Source organism: Periplaneta americana, chromosome 7, assembly GCF_040183065.1.
Source record: "Periplaneta americana isolate PAMFEO1 chromosome 7, P.americana_PAMFEO1_priV1, whole genome shotgun sequence".
Taxonomy (NCBI): Eukaryota; Metazoa; Arthropoda; class Insecta; order Blattodea; family Blattidae; genus Periplaneta; species Periplaneta americana.
The window spans coordinates 188,614,697-188,639,446 of NC_091123.1; the positions used below are offsets into that span (position 1 = coordinate 188,614,697).

The 24,750-nt window shown below is 39.3% G+C and overlaps 1 long non-coding RNA gene across 1 annotated transcript in view; it reads right to left on the minus strand.

Moving 5' to 3' along the window:
- Positions 1 to 23,605, minus strand: part of LOC138702637 (uncharacterized) — a 43,764-nt gene extending 20,159 nt beyond the window's left edge. Inside the window, exons 1-2 of the long non-coding RNA XR_011332850.1 lie at positions 22,968 to 23,605; positions 19,183 to 19,334 (exon numbers count right to left, since the gene is read on the minus strand). This is a non-coding gene — a long non-coding RNA (uncharacterized lncRNA). The remainder of the gene's footprint in view (positions 1 to 19,182; positions 19,335 to 22,967) is intronic.
- Positions 23,606 to 24,750: the final 1,145 nt, after the last annotated feature.

Genomic DNA, 24,750 nt, shown 5'->3' on the forward strand with positions numbered 1-24,750 from the left:
TAGCATCCCCGCATCTTCCCTAATAATCACAGCTAAAATCCACCAAATCCGTCGCACTTTTTTCTAGCCTTTATTCTAGGGGTACCTAAAATATTTGAGTCTCTAATTCCGGAAATAATGGCCATACCGAGGAACTGGATGCGGCCCTGTATTCCCCCTTGACAAACTTCTTACACGATAGCATCAAAATGGCAATCGCAAACACTTTCTGATTTTCGAGAAAAACAGGGGAAGGAGAACCACCATTCCGCCGACATTCTTGCCGCCATAACTCCGCAGTACTTGTAGTTAGAACAAAGCCGATTAGTGCGTTGAATACAGTTCGTCGAACTCCATCTTCAGTATTAAGGACAACTCTCTATCGCCGCGCGTTTGGACGGGAGAGGCCGGCAAAATTTCAAAAAATCGCCATTTTGACCTTCCAAAACAGACTTTTTTCTACACAAGGAGAACGAAGCGGCTCAGAGGTCCGCCCTTTTAACTGTAGCATCCCTAATAATCACCACTAAAATCCAGCAAATCCGTCGCACTTTTTTCTAGCCTTAATTTTTGGGTACCGGTACCTAAAATATTTGAGTCTCTAATTCCGGAAATAATGGCCATTCCGAGGTACTGGATGCGGCCCTGTATTCCCCCTTGACATACGTCTTACACGATAGCATCAAAATGGCAATCGCGAACAATTTCTGATTTTCGAGAAAAGAACGGGAAGGGGCACCACCATTCCGCCGACATTCTTGCCGCCATAACTCCGCAGTACTTGTAGTTAGAACAAAGCCGATTAGTGCGTTGAATACAGTTCGTCGACCTCCATCTTGAGTATAAAGGACAACTCTCTAACCCTGCGCATTTGGACGGGAGAGGCCGGCAAATTTTCAAAAAATGGCCATTTTGACCTTCCAAAACAGACTTTTTTCTACACAAGGAGAACGAAGCGGCTCAGAGGTCCGCCCTTTTAACTGTAGCATCCCCGCATCTTCCCTAATAATCACCGCTAAAATCCAGCTAATCCGTCGCACTTTTTTCTAGCCTTAATATTTGGGTACCTAAAATATTTGAGTCTCTAATTCCGGAAATAATGGCCATACCGAATAACTGGATGCGGCCCTGTATTCCCCCTTCACATACTTCTTACACGATAGCATCAAAATGGCAATCGCGAACACTTTCTGATTTTCGAGAAAAAAAACCACCATTGCACCGACATTCTTGCCGCCATAACTCCGCAGTACTTGTATTTAGAACAAAGCCGATGAGTGCGTTGAATACAGTTTGTCGAACTCCATCTTGAGTATAAAGGACAACTCTCTATCCCCGCGCGTTTGGACGGGAGATTCCGGCAAAACTTAAAAAAATAGCCATTTTGACCTTCCAAAACAGACTTTTTTCTACACAAGGAGAACGAAGCGGCTCAGAGGTCCGCCCTTTTAACCGTAGCATCCCTAATAACCACCGCTAAAATCCAGCAAATCCGTCGCACTTTTTTCTAGCCTTAATTTTTGGGTATCTAAAATATTTGAGTCTCTAAGTCCGGAAATAATGGCCATACCGAGGAACTGGATGCCGCCCTGTATTCCCCCTTGACATACTTCTTACACGATAGCATCAAAATGGCAATCGCGAACACTTTCTGATTTTCGAGAAAAAAAACCACCATTGCGCCGACATTCTTGCCGCCATAACTCCGCAGTACTTGTATTTAGAACAAAGCCGATGAGTGCGTTGAATACAGTTTGTTGAACTCCATCTTGAGTATAAAGGACAACTCTCTATCCCCGCGCGTTTGGACGGGAGATTCCGGCAAAATTTAAAAAAATGGCCATTTTGACCTTCCAAAACAGACTTTTTTCTACACAAGGAGAATGAAGCGGCTCAGAGGTCCGCCCTTTTAACTGTAGCATCCCCGCATCTTCCCTAATAATCACCGCTAAAATCCAGGAAATCCGTCGCACTTTTTTCTAGCCTTAATTTTTGCGTACCTAAAATATTTGAGTCTTTAATTCCGGAAATAATGGCCATACCCAGGAACTGGATGCGGCCCTGCATTCCCCCTTGACAAACTTCTTACACGATAGCATCAAAATGGCAATCGCAAACACTTTCTGATTTTCGAGAAAAACAGGGGAAGGAGAACCACCATTCCGCCGACATTCTTGCCGCCATAACTCTGCAGTACTTGTAGTTAGCACAAAGCCGATTAGTGCGTTGAATACAGTTCGTCGAACTCCATCTTCAGTATAAAGGACAACTCTCTATCCCCGCGCGTTTGGACGGGACAGGCCGGCAAAATTAAAAAAAATGGCCATTTTGACCTTCCAAAACAGACTTTTTTCTACACAAGGAGAACGAAGCGGCTCAGAGGTCCGCCCTTTTAACTGTAGCATCCCTAATAATCACCGCTAAAATCCAGCAAATCCGTCGCACTTTTTTCTAGCCTTAATTTTTCGGTACCGGTACCTAAAATATTTGAGTCTCTAATTCCGGAAATAATGGCCATACTGAGGAACTGGATGCGGCCCTGTATTCCCCCTTGACATACTTCTTACACGATAGCATCAAAATGGCAATCGCGAACAATTTCTGATTTTCGAGAAAAGAACGGGAAGGGGAACCACCATTCCGCCGACATTCTTGCCGCCATAACTCCGCAGTACTTGTAGTTAGAACAAAGCCGATTAGTGCGTTGAATACAGTTCGTCGAACTCCATCTTGAGTATAAAGGACAACTCTCTAACTCCGCGCATTTGGACGGGAGAGGCCGGCAAATTTTCAAAAAATGGCCATTTTGACCTTCCAAAACAGACTTTTTTCTACACAAGGAGAACGAAGCGGCTAAGAGGTCCGCCCTTTTAACTGTAGCATCCCCGCATCTTCCCTAATAATCACAGCTAAAATCCAGCACATCCGTCGCACTTTTTTCTACCCTTTATTTTAGGGGTACCTAAAATATTTGAGTCTCTAATTCCGGAAATAATGGCCATACCGGGGAACTCGATGCGGCCCTGTATTCCCCCTTGACAAACTTCTTACACGATAGCATCAAAATGGCAATCGCAAACACTTTCTGATTTTCGAGAAAAACAGGGGAAGGAGAACCACCATTCCGCCGACATTCTTGCCGCCATAACTCCGCAGTACTTGTAGTTAGAACAAAGCCGATTAGTGCGTTGAATACAGTTAGTCGAACTCCATCTTCAGTATAAAGGACAACTCTCTATCCCCGCACGTTTGGACTGGAGAGGCCGGCAAAATTAAAAAAAAATGGCCATTTTGACCTTCCAAAACAGACTTTTTTCTACACAAGGAGAACGAAGCGGCTCAGAGGTCCGCCCTTTTAACTGTAGCATCCCTAATAACCACCGCTAAAATCCAGCAAATCCGTCGCACTTTTTTCTAGCCTTAATTTTTGGGTACCTAAAATATTTGAGTCTCTAATTCCGGAAATAATGGCCATACCGAGGAAGTGGATACGGCCCTGTATTCCCCCTTGACATACTTCTTACACGTTAGCATCAAAATGGCAATCGCGAACAATTTCTGATTTTCGAGAAAAGAACGGGAAGGGGAACCACCATTCCGCCGACATTCTTGCCGCCATAACTCCGCAGTACTTGTAGTTGGAGAAAGCCGATTAGTGCGTTGAATACAGTTCGTGGAACTCCATCTTGAGTATAAAGGACAACTCTCTATCCCCGCACGTTTGGACAGGAGAGGCCGGCAAAATTAAAAAAAATTGCCATTTTGACCTTCCAAAACAGACTTTTTTCTACACAAGGAGAACGAAGCGGCTCAGAGGTCAGCCCTTTTAAATGTAGCATCCCCGCATCTTCCCTAATAATCACCGCTAAAATCCAGCAAATCCGTCGCACTTTTTCCTAGACTTAATTTTTGGGTACCTAAAATATTTGAGTCTCTATTTCCGGAAATAATGGCCATACCGAGGAACTGGATGCGGCCCTGTATTCCCCCTTGACATACTTCTTACACGATAGCATCAAAATGGCAATCGCGAACACTTTCTGATTTTCGAGAAAAAAAGGGGAATGTAAAAAACCACCATTCCGCCGACATTCTTGCCGCCATAACTCCGCAGTACTTGTAGTTAGAAAAAAGCCGATTAGTGGGCTGATTACAGTTCGTCGAACTCCATCTTGAGTATAAAGAACAACTCTCTATCCCCGCGAAGAGAAGCTGGATTTGCGAGAACGAAGCGGCTCGGAGGTCCGCCCTTTTAACTGTAGCATCCCCGCATCTTCCCTAATAATCACCGCTAAAATCCAGCAAATCCGTCGCACTTTTTTCTAGCCTTAATTTTTGGGTACCTAAAATATTTGAGTCTCTAATTCCGGAAATAATGCCCATACTGAGGAACAGGATGGACCCCTGTATTCCACCTTGATTTACTTCTTACAAGATAGCATCAAAATGTCAATCACAAACAATTTCTGAATCCTGAGACATTCCGCCGACATTCTTGCCGCCATAACTCCGCAGTACTTGTAGTTAGAACAAAGCAGATTAGTGCGTTGAATACAGTTCGTCGAACTCCATCTTGAGTATAAAGGACAACTCTCTATCCCCGCGCGTTTGGACGGGAGAGGCCAGCAAAATTTCAAAAAATGGCCATTTTGACCTTCCAAAACAGACTTTTTTCTACACAAGGAGAACGAAGCGGCTCAGAGGTCCGCCCTTTTAACTGTAGCATCCCTAATAATCACCGCTAAAATCCAGCAAATCCGTCGCACTTTTTTCTAGCCTTAATTTTTCGGTACCGGTACCTAAAATATTTGAGTCTCTAATGCCGGAAATAATGGCCATACTGAGGAACTGGATGCGGCCCTGTATTCCCCCTTGACATACTTCTTACACGATAGCATCAAAATGGCAATCGCGAACACTTTCTGATTTCCGAGAAAAAAACCACCATTGCGCCGACATTCTTGCCGCCATAACTCCGCAGTACTTGTATTTAGAACAAAGCCGATGAGTGCGTTGAATACAGTTTGTCGAACTCCATCCTGAGTATAAAGGACAACTCTCTATCCCCGCGCGTTTCGACGGGAGATTCCGGCAAAACTTCAAAAAATAGCCATTTTGACCTTCCAAAACAGACTTTTTTCTACACAAGGAGAACGAAGCGGCTCAGAGGTCCGCCCTTTTAACTGTAGCATGCCCGCAACTTCCCTAATAATCACCGCTAAAATCCAGCAAATCCGTCGCACTTTTTTCTAGCCTTAATTTTTGCGTACCTAAAATATTTGAGTCTCTAATTCCGGAAATAATGGCCATACCGAGGAACTGGATGCGGCCCTGTATTCCCCCTTCACATATTTCTTACACGATAGCATCAAAATGGCAATCGCGAACACTTTCTGATTTTCGAGAAAAAAACCACCATTGCACCGACATTCTTGCCGCCATAACTCCGCAGTACTTGTAGTTAGAAAAAAGCCGATGAGTGCGTTGATTACAGTTTGTCGAACTCCACCTTGAGTATAAAAAACAACTCTCTATCCCCGCGCGTTTGGACGGGAGAGGCCGGCAAAATTAAAAAAAAATGGCCATTTTGACATTCCAAAACAGACTTTTTTCTACACAAGGAGAACGAAGCGGCTCAGAGGTCCGCCCTTTTAACTGTAGCATCCCCGCATCTTCCCTAATAATCACAGCTAAAATCCACCAAATCCGTCGCACTTTTTTCTAGCCTTTATTCTAGGGGTACCTAAAATATTTGAGTCTCTAATTCCGGAAATAATGGCCATACCGAGGAACTGGATGCGGCCCTGTATTCCCCCTTGACAAACTTCTTACACGATAGCATCAAAATGGCAATCGCAAACACTTTCTGATTTTCGAGAAAAACAGGGGAAGGAGAACCACCATTCCGCCGACATTCTTGCCGCCATAACTCCGCAGTACTTGTAGTTAGAACAAAGCCGATTAGTGCGTTGAATACAGTTCGTCGAACTCCATCTTCAGTATTAAGGACAACTCTCTATCGCCGCGCGTTTGGATGGGAGAGGCCGGCAAAATTTCAAAAAATCGCCATTTTGACCTTCCAAAACAGACTTTTTTCTACACAAGGAGAACGAAGCGGCTCAGAGGTCCGCCCTTTTAACTGTAGCATCCCTAATAATCACCACTAAAATCCGGCAAATCCGTCGCACTTTTTTCTAGCCTTAATTTTTGGGTACCGGTACCTAAAATATTTGAGTCTCTAATTCCGGAAATAATGGCCATTCCGAGGTACTGGATGCGGCCCTGTATTCCCCCTTGACATACGTCTTACACGATAGCATCAAAATGGCAATCGCGAACAATTTCTGATTTTCGAGAAAAGAACGGGAAGGGGCACCACCTTTCCGCCGACATTCTTGCCGCCATAACTCCGCAGTACTTGTACTTAGAACAAAGCCGATTAGTGCGTTGAATGCAGTTCGTCGACCTCCATCTTGAGTATAAAGGACAACTCTCTAACCCTGCGCATTTGGACGGGAGAGGCCGGCAAATTTTCAAAAAATGGCCATTTTGACCTTCCAAAACAGACTTTTTTCTACACAAGGAGAACGAAGAGGCTCAGAGGTCCGCCCTTTTAACTGTAGCATCCCCGCATCTTCCCTAATAATCACCGCTAAAATCCAGCTAATCCGTCGCACTTTTTTCTAGCCTTAATATTTGGGTACCTAAAATATTTGAGTCTCTAATTCCGGAAATAATGGCCATCCCGAATAACTGGATGCGGCCCTGTATTCCCCCTTCACATACTTCTTACACGATAGCATCAAAATGGCAATCGCGAACACTTTCTGATTTTCGAGAAAAAAACCACCATTGCACCGACATTCTTGCCGCCATAACTCCGCAGTACTTGTATTTAGAACAAAGCCGATGAGTGCGTTGAATACAGTTTGTCGAACTCCATCTTGAGTATAAAGGACAACTCTCTATCCCCACGCGTTTGGACGGGAGATTCCGGCAAAACTTAAAAAAATAGCAATTTTGACCTTCCAAAACAGACTTTTTTCTACACAAGGAGAACGAAGCGGCTCAGAGGTCCGCCCTTTTAACCGTGATTTTCGAGAAAAGAACGGGAAGGGGAACCACCATTCCGCCGACATTCTTGCCGCCATAACTGCGCAGAATTTGTAGTTAGAACAAAGCCGATTAGTGCGTTGAATACAGTTCGTCGAACTCCATCTTGAGTATAAAGGACAACTCTCTAACCCCGCGCATTTGGACGGGAGAGGCCGGCAAATTTTCAAAAAATGGCCATTTTGACCTTCCAAAACAGACTTTTTTCTACACAAGGAGAACGAAGCGGCTCAGAGGTCCGCCCTTTTAACTGTAGCATCCCCGCATCTTCCCTAATAATCACCGCTAAAATCCAGCAAATCCGTCGCACTTTTTTCTAGCCTTAATTTTTGCGTACCTAAAATATTTGAGTCTCTAATTCCGGAAATAATGGCCATACCGAGGAACTGGAAGCGGCCCTGTATTCCCCCTTCACATACTTCTTACACGATAGCATCAAAATGGCAATCGCGAACACTTTCTGATTTTCGAGAAAAAAACCACCATTGCACCGACATTCTTGCCGCCATAACTCCGCAGTACTTGTAGTTAGAAAAAGCCGATGAGTGCGTTGATTACAGTTTGTCGAACTCCACCTTGAGTATAAAAAACAACTCTCTATCCCCGCGCGTTTGGACGGGAGAGGCCGGCAAAATTAAAAAAAAATGGCCATTTTGACATTCCAAAACAGACTTTTTTCTACACAAGGAGAACGAAGCGGCTCAGAGGTCCGCCCTTTTAACTGTAGCATCCCCGCATCTTCCCTAATAATCACCGCTAAAATCCAGCAAATCCGTCGCACTTTTTTCTAGCCTTTATTTTAGGGGTACCTAAAATATTTGAGTCTCTAATTCCGGAAATAATGGCCATACCGAGGAACTGGATGCGGCCCTGTATTCCCCCTTGACATACTTCTTACACGATAGCATCAAAATGGCAATCGCGAACAATTTCTGATTTTCGAGAAAAGAACGGGAAGGGGAACCACCATTCCGCCGACATTCTTGCCGCCATAACTCCGCAGTACTTGTAGTTAGAACAAAGCCGATTAGTGCGTTGAATACAGTTCGTCGAACTCCATCTTGAGTATAAAGGACAACTCTCTATCCCCGCACGTTTGGACAGGAGAGGCCGGCAAAATTAAAAAAAATTGCCATTTTGACCTTCCAAAACAGACTTTTTTCTACACAAGGAGAACGAAGCGGCTCAGAGGTCAGCCCTTTTAAATGTAGCATCCCCGCATCTTCCCTAATAATCACCGCTAAAATCCAGCAAATCCGTCGCACTTTTTCCTAGACTTAATTTTTGGGTACCTAAAATATTTGAGTCTCTATTTCCGGAAATAATGGCCATACCGAGGAACTGGATGCGGCCCTGTATTCCCCCTTGACATACTTCTTACACGATAGCATCAAAATGGCAATCGCGAACACTTTCTGATTTTCGAGAAAAAAAGGGGAATGTAAAAAACCACCATTCCGCCGACATTCTTGCCGCCATAACTCCGCAGTACTTGTAGTTAGAAAAAAGCCGATTAGTGGGCTGATTACAGTTCGTCGAACTCCATCTTGAGTATAAAGAACAACTCTCTATCCCCGCGAAGAGAAGCTGGATTTGCGAGAACGAAGCGGCTCAGAGGTCCGCCCTTTTAACTGTAGCATCCCCGCATCTTCCCTAATAATCACCGCTAAAATCCAGCAAATCCGTCGCACTTTTTTCTAGCCTTAATTTTTGGGTACCTAAAATATTTGAGTCTCTAATTCCGGAAATAATGCCCATACTGAGGAACAGGATGGACCCCTGTATTCCACCTTGATTTACTTCTTACAAGATAGCATCAAAATGTCAATCACAAACAATTTCTGAATCCTGAGACATTCCGCCGACATTCTTGCCGCCATAACTCCGCAGTACTTGTAGTTAGAACAAAGCAGATTAGTGCGTTGAATACAGTTCGTCGAACTCCATCTTGAGTATAAAGGACAACTCTCTATCCCCGCGCGTTTGGACGGGAGAAGCCAGCAAAATTTCAAAAAATGGCCATTTTGACCTTCCAAAACAGACTTTTTTCTACACAAGGAGAACGAAGCGGCTCAGAGGTCCGCCCTTTTAACTGTAGCATCCCTAATAATCACCGCTAAAATCCAGCAAATCCGTCGCACTTTTTTCTAGCCTTAATTTTTCGGTACCAGTACCTAAAATATTTGAGTCTCTAATGCCGGAAATAATGGCCATACTGAGGAACTGGATGCGGCCCTGTATTCCCCCTTGACATACTTCTTACACGATAGCATCAAAATGGCAATCGCGAACACTTTCTGATTTTCGAGAAAAAAACCACCATTGCGCCGACATTCTTGCCGCCATAACTCCGCAGTACTTGTAGTTAGAAAAAAGCCGATGCGTGCGTTGATTACAGTTTGTCGAACTCCACCTTGAGTATAAAAAACAACTCTCTATCCCCGCGCGTTTGGACGGGAGAGGCCGGCAAAATTAAAAAAAAATGGCCATTTTGACATTCCAAAACAGACTTTTTTCTACACAAGGAGAACGAAGCGGCTCAGAGGTCCGCCCTTTTAACTGTAGCATCCCCGCATCTTCCCTAATAATCACAGCTAAAATCCACCAAATCCGTCGCACTTTTTTCTAGCCTTTATTCTAGGGGTACCTAAAATATTTGAGTCTCTAATTCCGGAAATAATGGCCATACCGAGGAACTGGATGCGGCCCTGTATTCCCCCTTGACAAACTTCTTACACGATAGCATCAAAATGGCAATCGCAAACACTTTCTGATTTTCGAGAAAAACAGGGGAAGGAGAACCACCATTCCGCCGACATTCTTGCCGCCATAACTCCGCAGTACTTGTAGTTAGAACAAAGCCGATTAGTGCGTTGAATACAGTTCGTCGAACTCCATCTTCAGTATTAAGGACAACTCTCTATCGCCGCGCGTTTGGACGGGAGAGGCCGGCAAAATTTCAAAAAATCGCCATTTTGACCTTCCAAAACAGACTTTTTTCTACACAAGGAGAACGAAGCGGCTCAGAGGTCCGCCCTTTTAACTGTAGCATCCCTAATAATCACCACTAAAATCCAGCAAATCCGTCGCACTTTTTTCTAGCCTTAATTTTTGGGTACCGGTACCTAAAATATTTGAGTCTCTAATTCCGGAAATAATGGCCATTCCGAGGTACTGGATGCGGCCCTGTATTCCCCCTTGACATACGTCTTACACGATAGCATCAAAATGGCAATCGCGAACAATTTCTGATTTTCGAGAAAAGAACGGGAAGGGGCACCACCATTCCGCCGACATTCTTGCCGCCATAACTCCGCAGTACTTGTAGTTAGAACAAAGCCGATTAGTGCGTTGAATACAGTTCGTCGACCTCCATCTTGAGTATAAAGGACAACTCTCTAACCCTGCGCATTTGGACGGGAGAGGCCGGCAAATTTTCAAAAAATGGCCATTTTGACCTTCCAAAACAGACTTTTTTCTACACAAGGAGAACGAAGCGGCTCAGAGGTCCGCCCTTTTAACTGTAGCATCCCCGCATCTTCCCTAATAATCACCGCTAAAATCCAGCTAATCCGTCGCACTTTTTTCTAGCCTTAATATTTGGGTACCTAAAATATTTGAGTCTCTAATTCCGGAAATAATGGCCATACCGAATAACTGGATGCGGCCCTGTATTCCCCCTTCACATACTTCTTACACGATAGCATCAAAATGGCAATCGCGAACACTTTCTGATTTTCGAGAAAAAAACCACCATTGCACCGACATTCTTGCCGCCATAACTCCGCAGTACTTGTATTTAGAACAAAGCCGATGAGTGCGTTGAATACAGTTTGTCGAACTCCATCTTGAGTATAAAGGACAACTCTCTATCCCCGCGCGTTTGGACGGGAGATTCCGGCAAAACTTAAAAAAATAGCCATTTTGACCTTCCAAAACAGACTTTTTTCTACACAAGGAGAACGAAGCGGCTCAGAGGTCCGCCCTTTTAACCGTAGCATCCCTAATAACCACCGCTAAAATCCAGCAAATCCGTCGCACTTTTTTCTAGCCTTAATTTTTGGGTATCTAAAATATTTGAGTCTCTAAGTCCGGAAATAATGGCCATACCGAGGAACTGGATGCCGCCCTGTATTCCCCCTTGACATACTTCTTACACGATAGCATCAAAATGGCAATCGCGAACACTTTCTGATTTTCGAGAAAAAAAACCACCATTGCGCCGACATTCTTGCCGCCATAACTCCGCAGTACTTGTATTTAGAACAAAGCCGATGAGTGCGTTGAATACAGTTTGTTGAACTCCATCTTGAGTATAAAGGACAACTCTCTATCCCCGCGCGTTTGGACGGGAGATTCCGGCAAAATTTAAAAAAATGGCCATTTTGACCTTCCAAAACAGACTTTTTTCTACACAAGGAGAATGAAGCGGCTCAGAGGTCCGCCCTTTTAACTGTAGCATCCCCGCATCTTCCCTAATAATCACCGCTAAAATCCAGGAAATCCGTCGCACTTTTTTCTAGCCTTAATTTTTGCGTACCTAAAACATTTGAGTCTCTAATTCCGGAAATAATGGCCATACCCAGGAACTGGATGCGGCCCTGTATTCCCCCTTGACAAACTTCTTACACGATAGCATCAAAATGGCAATCGCAAACACTTTCTGATTTTCGAGAAAAACAGGGGAAGGAGAACCACCATTCCGCCGACATTCTTGCCGCCATAACTCCGCAGTACTTGTAGTTAGCACAAAGCCGATTAGTGCGTTGAATACAGTTCGTCGAACTCCATCTTGAGTATAAAGGACAACTCTCTAACTCCGCGCATTTGGACGGGAGAGGCCGTCAAATTTTCAAAAAATGGCCATTTTGACCTTCCAAAACAGACTTTTTTCTACACAAGGAGAACGAAGCGGCTAAGAGGTCCGCCCTTTTAACTGTAGCATCCCCGCATCTTCCCTAATAATCACAGCTAAAATCCAGCACATCCGTCGCACTTTTTTCTACCCTTTATTTTAGGGGTACCTAAAATATTTGAGTCTCTAATTCCGGAAATAATGGCCATACCGGGGAACTGGATGCGGCCCTGTATTCCCCCTTGACAAACTTCTTACACGATAGCATCAAAATGGCAATCGCAAACACTTTCTGATTTTCGAGAAAAACAGGGGAAGGAGAACCACCATTCCGCCGACATTCTTGCCGCCATAACTCCGCAGTACTTGTAGTTAGAACAAAGCCGATTAGTGCGTTGAATACAGTTAGTCGAACTCCATCTTCAGTATAAAGGACAACTCTCTATCCCCGCACGTTTGGACGGGAGAGGCCGGCAAAATTAAAAAAAAATGGCCATTTTGACCTTCCAAAACAGACTTTTTTCTACACAAGGAGAACGAAGCGGCTCAGAGGTCCGCCCTTTTAACTGTAGCATCCCTAATAACCACCGCTAAAATCCAGCAAATCCGTCGCACTTTTTTCTAGCCTTAATTTTTGGGTACCTAAAATATTTGAGTCTCTAATTCCGGAAATAATGGCCATACCGAGGAACTGGATGCGGCCCTGTATTCCCCCTTGACATACTTCTTACACGATAGCATCAAAATGGCAATCGCGAACACTTTCTGATTTTCGAGAAAAAAACCACCATTGTGCCGACATTCTTGCCGCCATAACTCCGCAGTACTTGTATTTAGAACAAAGCCGATGAGTGCGTTGAATACAGTTTGTTGAACTCCATCTTCAGTATAATGGACAACTCTCTATCCCCGCGCGTTTGGACGGAGATTCCGGCAAAATTTAAAAAAATGGCCATTTTGACCTTCCAAAACAAACTTTTTTCTACGCAAGGAGAATGAAGCGGCTCAGAGGTCCGCCCTTTTAGCTGTAGCTTCCCTAATAATCACCGCTAAAATCCAGCAAATCCGTCGCACTTTTTTCTAGCCTTAATTTTTGGGTACCTAAAATATTTGAGTCTCTAATTCCGGAAATAATGGCCATACCGAGGAAGTGGATGCGGCCCTGTATTCCCCCTTGACATACTTCTTACACGATAGCATCAAAATGATATTCGCGAACACTTTCTGATTTTCGAGAAAAAAAGGGGAAGGGTTTAAACCACCATTCCGCCGACATTCTTGCCGCCATAACTCCGCAGTACTTGTAGTTAGAGCAAAGCCGATGAGTGCGTTGAATACAGCTCGTCATACTCTATCTTCAGTATAAAGGATAACTCTCTATCCCCGCGCGTTTGGACTGGAGAGGCCGGCAAAATTAAAAAAAAATGGTCAAGTAGGTCAAATAGGTCAAATACAGGTGAAATAGTTCAAATACAGGTCAACTAGGTCAAATAGAGTTCAAATTGGTATATAGGAAAATAAATAGATAAATAAATAAATAAACAAATGAAAAAACGTAAAAATAATTGAAAAAAATTGTTTCAAATAAATTTTCAATAGAAATAATTTTCAAAAAAAAATTTTGGAAAAAAAAATACTTTGAAAAAGAGTTTTAAAAAAATTTAAAAGATGTTTAAAAATATGTCTTCAAACAAAAATTTCTAATACAAATATTCAAAAAATTTAAAGATTTTCAGAAAAATAGAAAAAAAATGTTTCAAAAAAAATTTTTTTTTATTTAAAAAAAAAATTCAAAGAAATTTTAAAAAATTTAAAAAGAATTAAAGAATAAATTTGAAAAACTTTTTCAAAAAAATTTTGAAAAAAAATTCTGAAATAATTATTTTGAAAAAAAAAAAGTTCAAAGAAAATTTTTAAAAATATTTTCCCAAAAAAAAAAATTCGAAAAAAATTTTTCGAAAAAAATTTTAAAAAGTTTTCAAAAATAAAAATTATCAAAAAATATTTGAAACAATTACAAGAAATTTAAAAAAAAATATTAAAAAAAAAAATGAAAGGGAACAATTTCATAACATTTAAAATAAAATTAAAAATTGAATTTAAAAATGTAAAAACAAAAAAATGGAAAGAATTTAAAAAACAATTAACAAAAAATTTTCCAAAAATTTTTCAAAAATTTTTTTTTTTAGATTTGAAAAAAAATTTCAAATATTTCGTCTTAAAAAAGTGTATTTATTTATCTATTTATTTTCCTATTTTCCTATATACCTATTTGACCTCTATTTGCCCTATTTGACCTATTTCACCTCTATTTGACATATTTCACCTCTATTTGACCTATTTGATCTATCTGACCTCTATTTGACCTATCTGAACTCTATTTCAGTTATATTTGACCTATTTGACATTTATTTGACCTATTTGACTTCTATTTCAACTCTATTTGACCTATTTGACTTCTATTTGACCTATGTGACATCAATATGACCTATTTCACCTATTTGACCTCTAACTGACCTATTTCACCTCTATTTGACCTATTTGACCTCTTTGACCTATGTGACCTCTATTCCACCTATTTGACCTATCTGACCTCTATTTGACCTATTTGACCTCTATTTGACCTCTTTGAAATCTATTTGGATTATGTGACCTCTATTTGACCTCTATTTAACCTACATTAGACCTATTTGACCTATTTCTCCTCTATTTGACCTCTCTCTGACCTATTTGACCTATCTGACCTCTATTTGAACTATCTGAACTCTATTCCACCTAATTGACCTATTTGACCTCTAATTGACCTATGTGACCTCTATTTGACCTATTTGATCTATCTGACCTCTATTTGAACTATATGACCTCTATTTGATCAATGTGACCTCTGTTTGACCTATCTGACCTATATTTGATCAATTTCACCTCCATTTGACCTATTTGATTTATCTGACCTCTAATTTAACCTATCTGACCTCTATTTAACCTATCTGACCTCTATTTGACCTATCTGACCTCTATTTGACCTATCTGACCTATATGACCTATATTTGACCTATTTGAACTATTTAACCTCTATTTAACCTATTTGACCTCTATTTCACCTATTTGACTTCTATTTGACCTGTCTTTGACATATTTCAACTCTACTTCACCTATTTGACCTATTTGACCTCTATTTAACCTATTTGACCTCTATTTCAACTATTTGACCCTTGTTTTACCTATTTGAACTATTCACCTATTCACCTATTTATTTATTTATCAGTACCTGCTACATTACAAAGAAATCCACATTATAATTAAAAGTTCATTAGACACTCACGCAGTTAGATGAACACACAACTCTACTGAATACGGCTTAACTCACGTAGTACGTATTTCCGTGAAATTAACACACAGCGATAATGTCTGCTAGTCCCTATTGAACATTAATAGCTTCGTTTTCCCTTTTATCTCCAAATCGTCTGGACAGCCGACTGGTCTAAAGCGTTATCCAAAAGTGTCACTGCGTGGGTTTCGTTCACAACTTCAGCAGGTCGATTCCTACCCTCAGCAAAGTCATAATAATAAAATCAGGGTAGACACTGTGAGCAGGGGAGGACAGAGGACGATGCCGGAAACAAGAACGAAGTTCTAAACTTGCTTCACAGATGCCGCTGGCAACCTGATTCTTTTTAAAAAATTTACTAACCAGAACAACTTTGGTCCTTAAGAATCTACAAGGCACATCAAAGAAAATTTCAAATACAGCAATAGTTGACAACAATGGAGTGAGATATTACAAATCAATTGATAAAGCGAATGTCGTTGCAACTTCCTTAGAACAGAGATTCTGGCCGAACAACATTCCAATAAATATACAATTCGTTCATAATATAAAATCTCAAATACAAAATTTGCTAAGTCTTCCCGTCAAACATGATATTGCTCAAACTTCGTCCACAGAAGTAAAAACTATAATCTTCGAAAGTAAACAAAAGAAATCACCTGGACCAGATAAAATCACAACTGAAATGTTAGCTCACCTTCCGCAATTGGCCCTTACACATCTTACAAAAATTTATAACGAATGCTTGCAACATAAATATTTTCCTAGATCCTGGAAACATGCTCATATTGTTACATTTCCTAAACCGAAAAAGAACCCAACAATTCCTAAAAACAGACGGCCTATTAGTCTGCTAAGTATTCCCGGAAAAATTTTAGAAAAAATCATTGCAAGACGTCTACTTCCTCTTCTTCAGACACCATCAAGAACTCATCACCAGCAGTTCGGTTTTAAGAAACATCATTCCACAGCTCATCAGTTAAAAATAATCACTACTCACATCAAAGATCATTTTCACACAGATCAGCAAAGAATGGCAGTTTTTCTCGACATCGCTCAAGCTTTTGATACAGTCTGGCACTCTGGTCTTCTCCATGAACTACAAGTACTCACCATAGACGACGGACTTATACATATAATTCACAGTTTGTTAAAATGGAAAATGAACTTTCAGCAGTTCAAAATATTCACTCAGGAGTTCCACAAGGTTCCATAATTGCACCACATCTCTATTCTGTCTATGTTCACGACATGCCACGCTCTGATAATTGTAAATTAGGATTATATGCAGACGATACTGTGTATTACACAAGTGACTTCAACATCAGCAATGCCCACATCAAGTTACAAACGCAACTCAATGCTCTAGAAACGTGGCTTACAAATGGGAGAGTAAAAGTAAATATTGAAAAAACACAAGCTATCATATTCACCCATAGGAAACCTAAAAAACCAGATTGCCTTCGTCTCTTCTCAGAAAACATTGACTACAAGAATGAAGTTAAATATCTAGGAGTGATTCTCGACAAACGTCTGCGCTACAGTGAACATGTAGAATATGCAAGAAACAAAGCTCTGGCCAGATTTATTCACTTATACCCACTGATTAGATCTCCGTATCTTAACTTTCCCCTCTAAGAAAGGCTTTATACATCCGTCATAAGACCAGTGATGACATATGGTTGTGAAGTTCGGAATTCCGCTCATCCAAGAATCATCAGAAGACTACATGCAATCCAACGATCAGTCTGCTTAAAAGTCACTGGTGCTGACTACACCACATCAAATTGCACAGCTCCAAGATATGTTACAGATTGAATCATTATATCATTTCATCAAAAGAATTTGAAATAACTTTTCTCGAAAGTTCCTGTATCATCCTAACCCTCTCATTCGAGCTCTGGCTACCTCACGCGAAATTTGATTAATTAAATGCCTTCAGAAAAGAATAACAAAGTTGGAACTAAAAATCATTTTAATATCTGCTTATATTACTTTAAAGTAAAAGCCTTCTTTATATATAAGGCTGAAACTTATGTACAAATCAACATCATGACAATAAAAAAAAAAAATTTTACCAAGGCTTTTAATTTAAAACCACCATTCCACCGACATTCTTGCCGCCATAACTCTGCAGTACATGTAGTTAGAACAAAGCCGATGAGTGCGTTGAATACAGCTCGTCGAACTCTATCTTGAGTATAAAGGACAACTCTCTATCCCCGTGCATTTGGACGGGAGAGGCTGGCAAAATTTAAAAAAATGGGCATTTTGTCCTTCCAAAACCGAACTTCTCTACACAATTAGAACGGAGCAGCTCAGAGGCCCACCCTTTTAACTGTAGCATCCCTGCATGTTCACTAATAATCACTGCTACAATCGAGCAAATCCGTCGCACTTTTTTCGAGCCTTATTTTTTGGGTACCTAAAATATTTCGGTCTCTAATTCTGGATATAATGGCCATAGCGAGGAACTGGATGCGGTCCTGTATTCCCCCTTGACATACTTCTTACACTGTAGCATCAAAATGGGAATCGCAAACACAAGCCGATTTTCGAAAAGAAAAAATGGAAACTCCTCCGCCGACATTCTTACCACCATAACTCCGCAGTACGTGTACTGAGAACAAAGCCGATGAGTGCGTTGAATACAGCTCGTCGAACTCTATCTTCAGTATAAAGGATAACTCTCTATCCCCGCGCGTTTGGACGGGAGAGGCTGGCAAAATTTCAAAAAATGGTCATTTTGACCTTCCAAAACAGACTTTTTTCTACACAAGGAGAACGAAGCAGCTCAGAGGTCCGCCCTTTTAACTGTAGCATCCCCGCATCTTCCCTAATAATCACCGCTAAATTCCAGCAAATGCGTCGCACTTTTTTCTAGCCTTATTTTTTGGGTACCTAAAAGCTGGCTGTAAAATCATCATTACTATTATTATTATTATTATTATTATTATTATTATTACTATTATTATTATTATTATTATTATTATTACGTTTTATCCTAATTATTTTGTAATGAAATAGATATTAAAATACTTCTAAATGTGATATAAGCCTAAATCTGCACTGTAAATATTTTGTAATAAAATAGATATTGACGTAATTTAAAGTATAATATAGGCGTAAGCCTACATCTAAGTACATATTTTCTGTCCAGTTTTTTCGAACAATGTCCTCCTTTTTGAAGCTTTGCGTCCTCTTTCTTATCGATGTGAATCTGGTCACCCTATCTATAAGCCTATCCACTTTAATATTTATTATTATTTTTGCATTGATTTCCTTTGAATTTATTAATTTTGAATAGTGGTGTCAGTGTTATAATTTATTTATCTTAGGTTATGGTATACCTATATATCAATTTGTTGTATTAGATTTATTTTATTATTTATTTTTATTATTATCAACGTATACCTGGAATTTGCAAGTGTAGCCTACTTATCCTAACAAAAAACAAGGAAAGAGTGTGCCGTCGTGGTGCCACGGTTTTACCCTGTGGTAAAAAAAAATCTTAATGTTAAATACTTATACTAAACAATTACAAACTAAACACTCCTAACTGAATGTCCATATTCTGCCAGCAAAGGGCTAATGGACACAAAGCTATAATTGTGTAATACAACTGACGACCACGACAAAGCGCGGAAGGGGCCTAATGGGAGGGCGGAGGGCTTAAAACTAACTTAAGACTATAAAAAAATAAGTTTCCACAGGGTATCACCGTGACTTAAGTCTAGAGCCCTATGCGATTACTATCGGTGCCGCAGCGGAGAACTACTACCGGTGACACAGTAATTGCCCAACCAATCTAGGGTCGGATTGGAAGGGCACACTTATGCCATGCTATGGCGTGCAGACCCACTACGGCTGCCGGGTTCAGGTTGACACGGACGGCACCAATACTCACTGTTTCAGATGAGAGGGTTGACTGGCACAGGATCAGAAGGGCAAACACAGCGGCAACTTCGCTCCACTTTTCGTTCGTGTACACAACACCAAGTTCATGAATGCCACTCGACTTGAGTACCGTCACAGTCTGCATCAGTGATGTAGCATTAGCTGAAAAGTTAATGACATTAAATATCAATAATTCAGCAATATCTTTATTACCTGTACTTTCAATCTAGTGCCAAGGAGTACCACTTCATAGCTTTTATCTACATCAGAACTAAGTACCACCACAGTCTAGTATATACAATCGCGAAGCTTGGGGTGATTTTATGAATTTCTCGCGATAGTTGCTAGCTGCTTGGAGCGCTGTGTGTACTAGGAACAATAGACTGTGTCACTGCCATCATGATCTAATACAGGCTGTAACCGATCACGAAGGGCGGCGTTTCAACCATATAAATTAATTGGAATGCATAAAAAGTAACATATATTTCTCTAAAATGTAATGTAATTGCATTAATAAAATTGAAAACAATGATTAGGAGACACTTCAGACATAATTCCTTGCGAGTTAAGGTGTAATATTATTTTTGGTGTGAAAATTACGTTATTCATATGTGTAATAGACCTACCTGCCTTTATTTCGATTAAATATTGCGAAATTCTTATACATTCATTTATGCACGATTCAATAATTTTCAGTTGCACAGCACGAATATTTAGATATGTTGAAATTATAGGTTATGTTTACTGTACCAGTTGCCCCTTTCTGTCTAATTTTAGTGGTCTCCAATGCCCTGTCATTCATATGGAAATATTATAGTTTATGTTTACTATATCTTATATTTCTAAATTCGCAATTATACATTATAATTAAGCATAATGTCATGTATGATACTCCGCACATTCAATTTGTCTGTATTTTAATACTACAATTGAGTACTGAATTATTGTATTTATCTCCTACCTAAGAGACGAAGTAACAATCGTACGTACACTAATTTCATAAGAGTGGTATGATAAATTTTCTGTCTTTATCAAGGAAGGTAGATGTGCTATATTAAAATCACAATATAAATTATTTTTTATTAAACCTCAAAATAGCTTCCATTCTAAACTTAAAATGTTGATGCGAAAAGATTATGTTAACATGTAAAATTCTCTTCACATTAAAATAACATAGTTATGTAATTATTATGCAACAAGAAGTAAACGGAACTCATGGACACATTACACTAAATAAAACTTAGCAATGATTCGCAATAAAGTTATAATATAATAGTTCACTGAGCTCCATACACTGAAATAGAAAACCCGAACATACATTACGGCCTGGTCTAGATCGAAAAGGCATTGACTGTGCTGTATTTCGCATTGTTGTGAAAAGTTGTGTAAACTGTGAAATGTTTGTTATCGATTGTAATAACTGTAAATGGCTAAAATACAATAATTTGAATAATAATATGGGACAAGGAGACGTTTGTTGCACTATAAATTCTAAGAAAAAGAGGTCAGAGTTATCCTTCCGAAAGATCCAGGAAGGTGAGTTTATAAAATATAATATATACTTTATGAAAATAATATATAAACCTTATGTACTTCGTATTTCAATAGTGGAAGGAAGGTGTTAATTTTTCAAAAGAATACGATATCAAAAGCACAATACATTTTATCGTCTGCTAGGGAAGGAGTCTGTGATGAGGCGATAGTAGCGATCCTGGTGGCTAGCAACTATCTATGGATGCATATTTCAACTGTCTATGTTTGCAAATTATTAAGTATTGAGCTTCGCAACTGTATATACTAAACTGTGGTACCACTATTCTGATGCACTTGAATTGTTAGGGCAAACATCTAAAACTAAACAGTCTTTAACATTCTCCCCAACTGCGAATGGTTCCATTCTGTCGGCAATATATTTTGAAATGCATAGCTGGCATGAACCAGTTTTTGTGCTGCTCACTATCTTGTGCGATTTTTTTCAGTATTTTGCCTTTATGTAATTTCTAACAACTACTTTCTATCGTTCCCTGTAATAGATAACAGATCCTTACGTTGATTAGAATTACATTACACTAATCATTAAATTTATTAGTAAATGATCATTTCACGTGGCTAAATATTAACTCATAAGTTACTTCCGTAATTTATTACATGTTTATTTTATTAGAGTTGCAATAATTCTACAGAAATGACATTTCATAAATATTCGTAATACCTACAATTACACTTTTTCCATACTTCTTGGTATACTTCGTATTGATGTGTCGTCTGATATTAAAATGTGCAATAAAGCAAACTGCTACACAACATATCAAACAAAACACTTTTTCATTTTGTTCAACACAAAAATAACCCAAGTCCCATTCCTTACTGAAAGATTATTTTCTGTCAGTGCCATACTCCTTAGGTAACCTAGTACATCACTGATTGCTTCAAAACTATGTAATGTTATATAAACAGTACATGTAGCGGGGTGAGTTTGAGAGAGTGGTAAGAAGGGGTAACGGAGGGAAAATATTTTATGCACTCATTGAGTACCAGCTTGCAGTCGCTGGTCTGGCATCTCAGTTCTGAAAACAAGAAATGTCATGTTATTTTCATTTCTTTAATACAACTATGACCAAATAAAGAAATTGCGTAAAAATTGAAGAAGGAATTCCGAACTGGCTATACCAACAGCTTTGCACTGAAAGGGACTTAACAACAGCTTAAGCTTTAACTCTTTATTTTACTTCGGAATATTTATGATAGGAACTTTCTTGTGTTAAATATTATTCACGTACCTTGTTAACATGTTTCGACCTATTTTCGGTCACCTTCGGAACTGGTCGTTGTTGGTCTTGGCGCCTCTTGTTTCCTGTGTGGGTGCGTTCGTAGTGTAGAGTCAAAGAGTGTGTGTGTTTTGAAGTGTAGTTGTGTGTTGTGAATATCGTTGGGGTGTGTTTTCGTGTGTCTGTATATTTCATATTGTTCTAGTGTGTTAAGTTTCTGGCTTTTTGGTTGGATGTGCAGTATTTCCATGGCTGTGTTGATGTCTCTGTAGGTGTGGTTGGCATTTGTGATGTGTTCTGCATATGTGGAGGTGTTCTGTAATTTTGTTATGGCTGTGATGTGTTCTTTGTAACGTGTTTGAAATGATCTGCCTGTCTGTCCTATGTAGAAGTTGTTGCAGGTGTTACATTTGAGTTTGTATATGCCTGTGTGGTTGTATTTGTTTGTTTGTGTGTTGAGATGTTTTTGTAGAGTGTTATTTGTTCTGTATGCGATGATGTAGTTCAATTTCTTGAATGAGGTTGCAATTTTATGTGTGTTTTAGTTTCGTATGTTAGTGTGATGTATTTTTTGTGTTCTTGAATAATATTTAACACAAGAAAGTTCCTATCATAAATATTCCGAAGTGATATAGTGTTAAAAGTTGTGTAATCAAGATGTAACTTTATTTTATTCCACTTTTCTTTTTACATCTATGAAATAATATTGAATTCCTTAACTTCTGCATTATACAGAAGCTTCCAATGAAGAATATGCATCATATTTCAAAGCAGTCCTTCGCAAATTGATTTTCATAATATATTCTCAGTTTTTTCTGAAATTCTTGCTCGAAATTTATACCTGGCTCGAAGGACAAAAGCATTCTTAACACTTCATCACAACATTCAACTTCATAATATTCACTGCAAAGTTAAGCTTGCTGTTTATACTAAGACGAGTTTTTACGAAGACAAATTCCCTGACAAGTACCTACGTGAATCAATATTTATCACAATTTCAAAGAAAACTCTATTAAAAAAAACTTACAATCAGCGCATTTAGAATATCAACACAGCAATCAGATGGCATCATGATGTTCTGAATTTCAGCAGTGACGTCACTGATGCTCCAGAGCTGTAGCAGAACTTCCATCAGCATGCAGAGGTGGTGGCAGAGTCCATCAGACACCATCAGTGAATCTTATGAGTTCTTGTGAAGGACTGGAATTGGAAGACAAATGACATTGTACTCTCTTGTGCCCTGCTGTGTTTGCAATGAACACAACATAAAAGAATATGTTAATGGCTTATGAACAAACATGTCAACGGACCAGTTATTAGTACTCGTTCAAGAAATAAATTGTTTGTGCTCTCTTTTCTTTGAGTGAAATGACACTATGAACATTTCGCTAAATCTTCCTACCATAGCACATACAACTCCTACTCCTATGATAGCCCTTGAACCTTCTAAAAGTTTTGTTACGCCTACTATTTCGTTGCAGCATGACGTCCACACGTCCAGTGACGTTCGGAATACGGTACAGACTTATTCTACAATATCTAATCAATATGTTTTTTCCTACCATACCCCATCCACATGTAATCCTAACTTGCAACAACATGCCCGTTTTCCTTCAATGTTTATCAAACTCAAACTCCCATCTTTCATTTTCATAATATGCTTCATCATCTCGTTTTTCTTAACATGCCTCACAAGCATTTTGCTCCTAACATGACAAATTAAACTTATTCTATAATGCCCAATTGATATGTTTTTCCCTACCATACCTCTTCAGCATGTATTCCTAAGTTGCCACACCAGGACCTTTTTCCTACAATGTTTTATCAAGCTGTAACTATTGTCCTTATTTTCATAATATGCCTCATCAGCTCGTTTTTCTTCTAACATGATCACACTTATTCTACAATGTGCATTTGGTATGTATTTATTTTTTCTTAACGCTATAATCTAAATTGCAGCAACACAATGGTTGAATTGAATCTCTAATACAAATGGGGAAATATCATAGTGTTTTTATGACAAAGTAACACAACAAGAACAATTCTGCAGAAATGAATATTACAATATTATGCAGAAAATATTAAATATTATGTTTTACATTTCACAATAAATCTAATCTAATATTACAGAAGTTATGTTAACAGAACTAATAAAGTTACACAAATAATATATCAATAAGAATAATGCAGAATCGTTCTTTATGTAGAACAGAAAACAGGAAAGTAAGTGTTATTTATATAACAACACAGAAAGAAAGAGCACGTAACTTCAAATGCACAGCTGTGAGTATTGCAAGTAGCCTACTGTGACTATAATTAAGACTTTATAGTACTATTAAGATTCTTTTTGACATGTTCCATATTCTAGCTGTGCAGCAATGTACAAATGCCATGGAATGTAAATAAATACAATACAACTATTTACAATTAACTATTGCTATATTTTACAATACAACTGAAAATAATAACTTTTAGTCCGTTTATTGCGTCCTATAATCATTGATAAGGGATGTACATTCTAATGGAATTCTTCATAATCCTGACAATGGTGTACAATATGCAGGAACTCCACTCCTGAATTTTGTCTCCATTTCAAAACTCCTGCAATTGGTGATGTACAAAGACACATTTTTTTTGTATTGGCCCCATTATGCTTCATTGTTTCAGTAAATAAATAGTACATTATGCAACGAGCCTATAATGATAGTAATTAAGACGCGAGTATGTTTGTTTATGAAACGAGCGCAAGCGAGTTTCATAAGTTTCATACGAGCGTCTTAATTACCATTATAGGCAAGTTTCATACGACA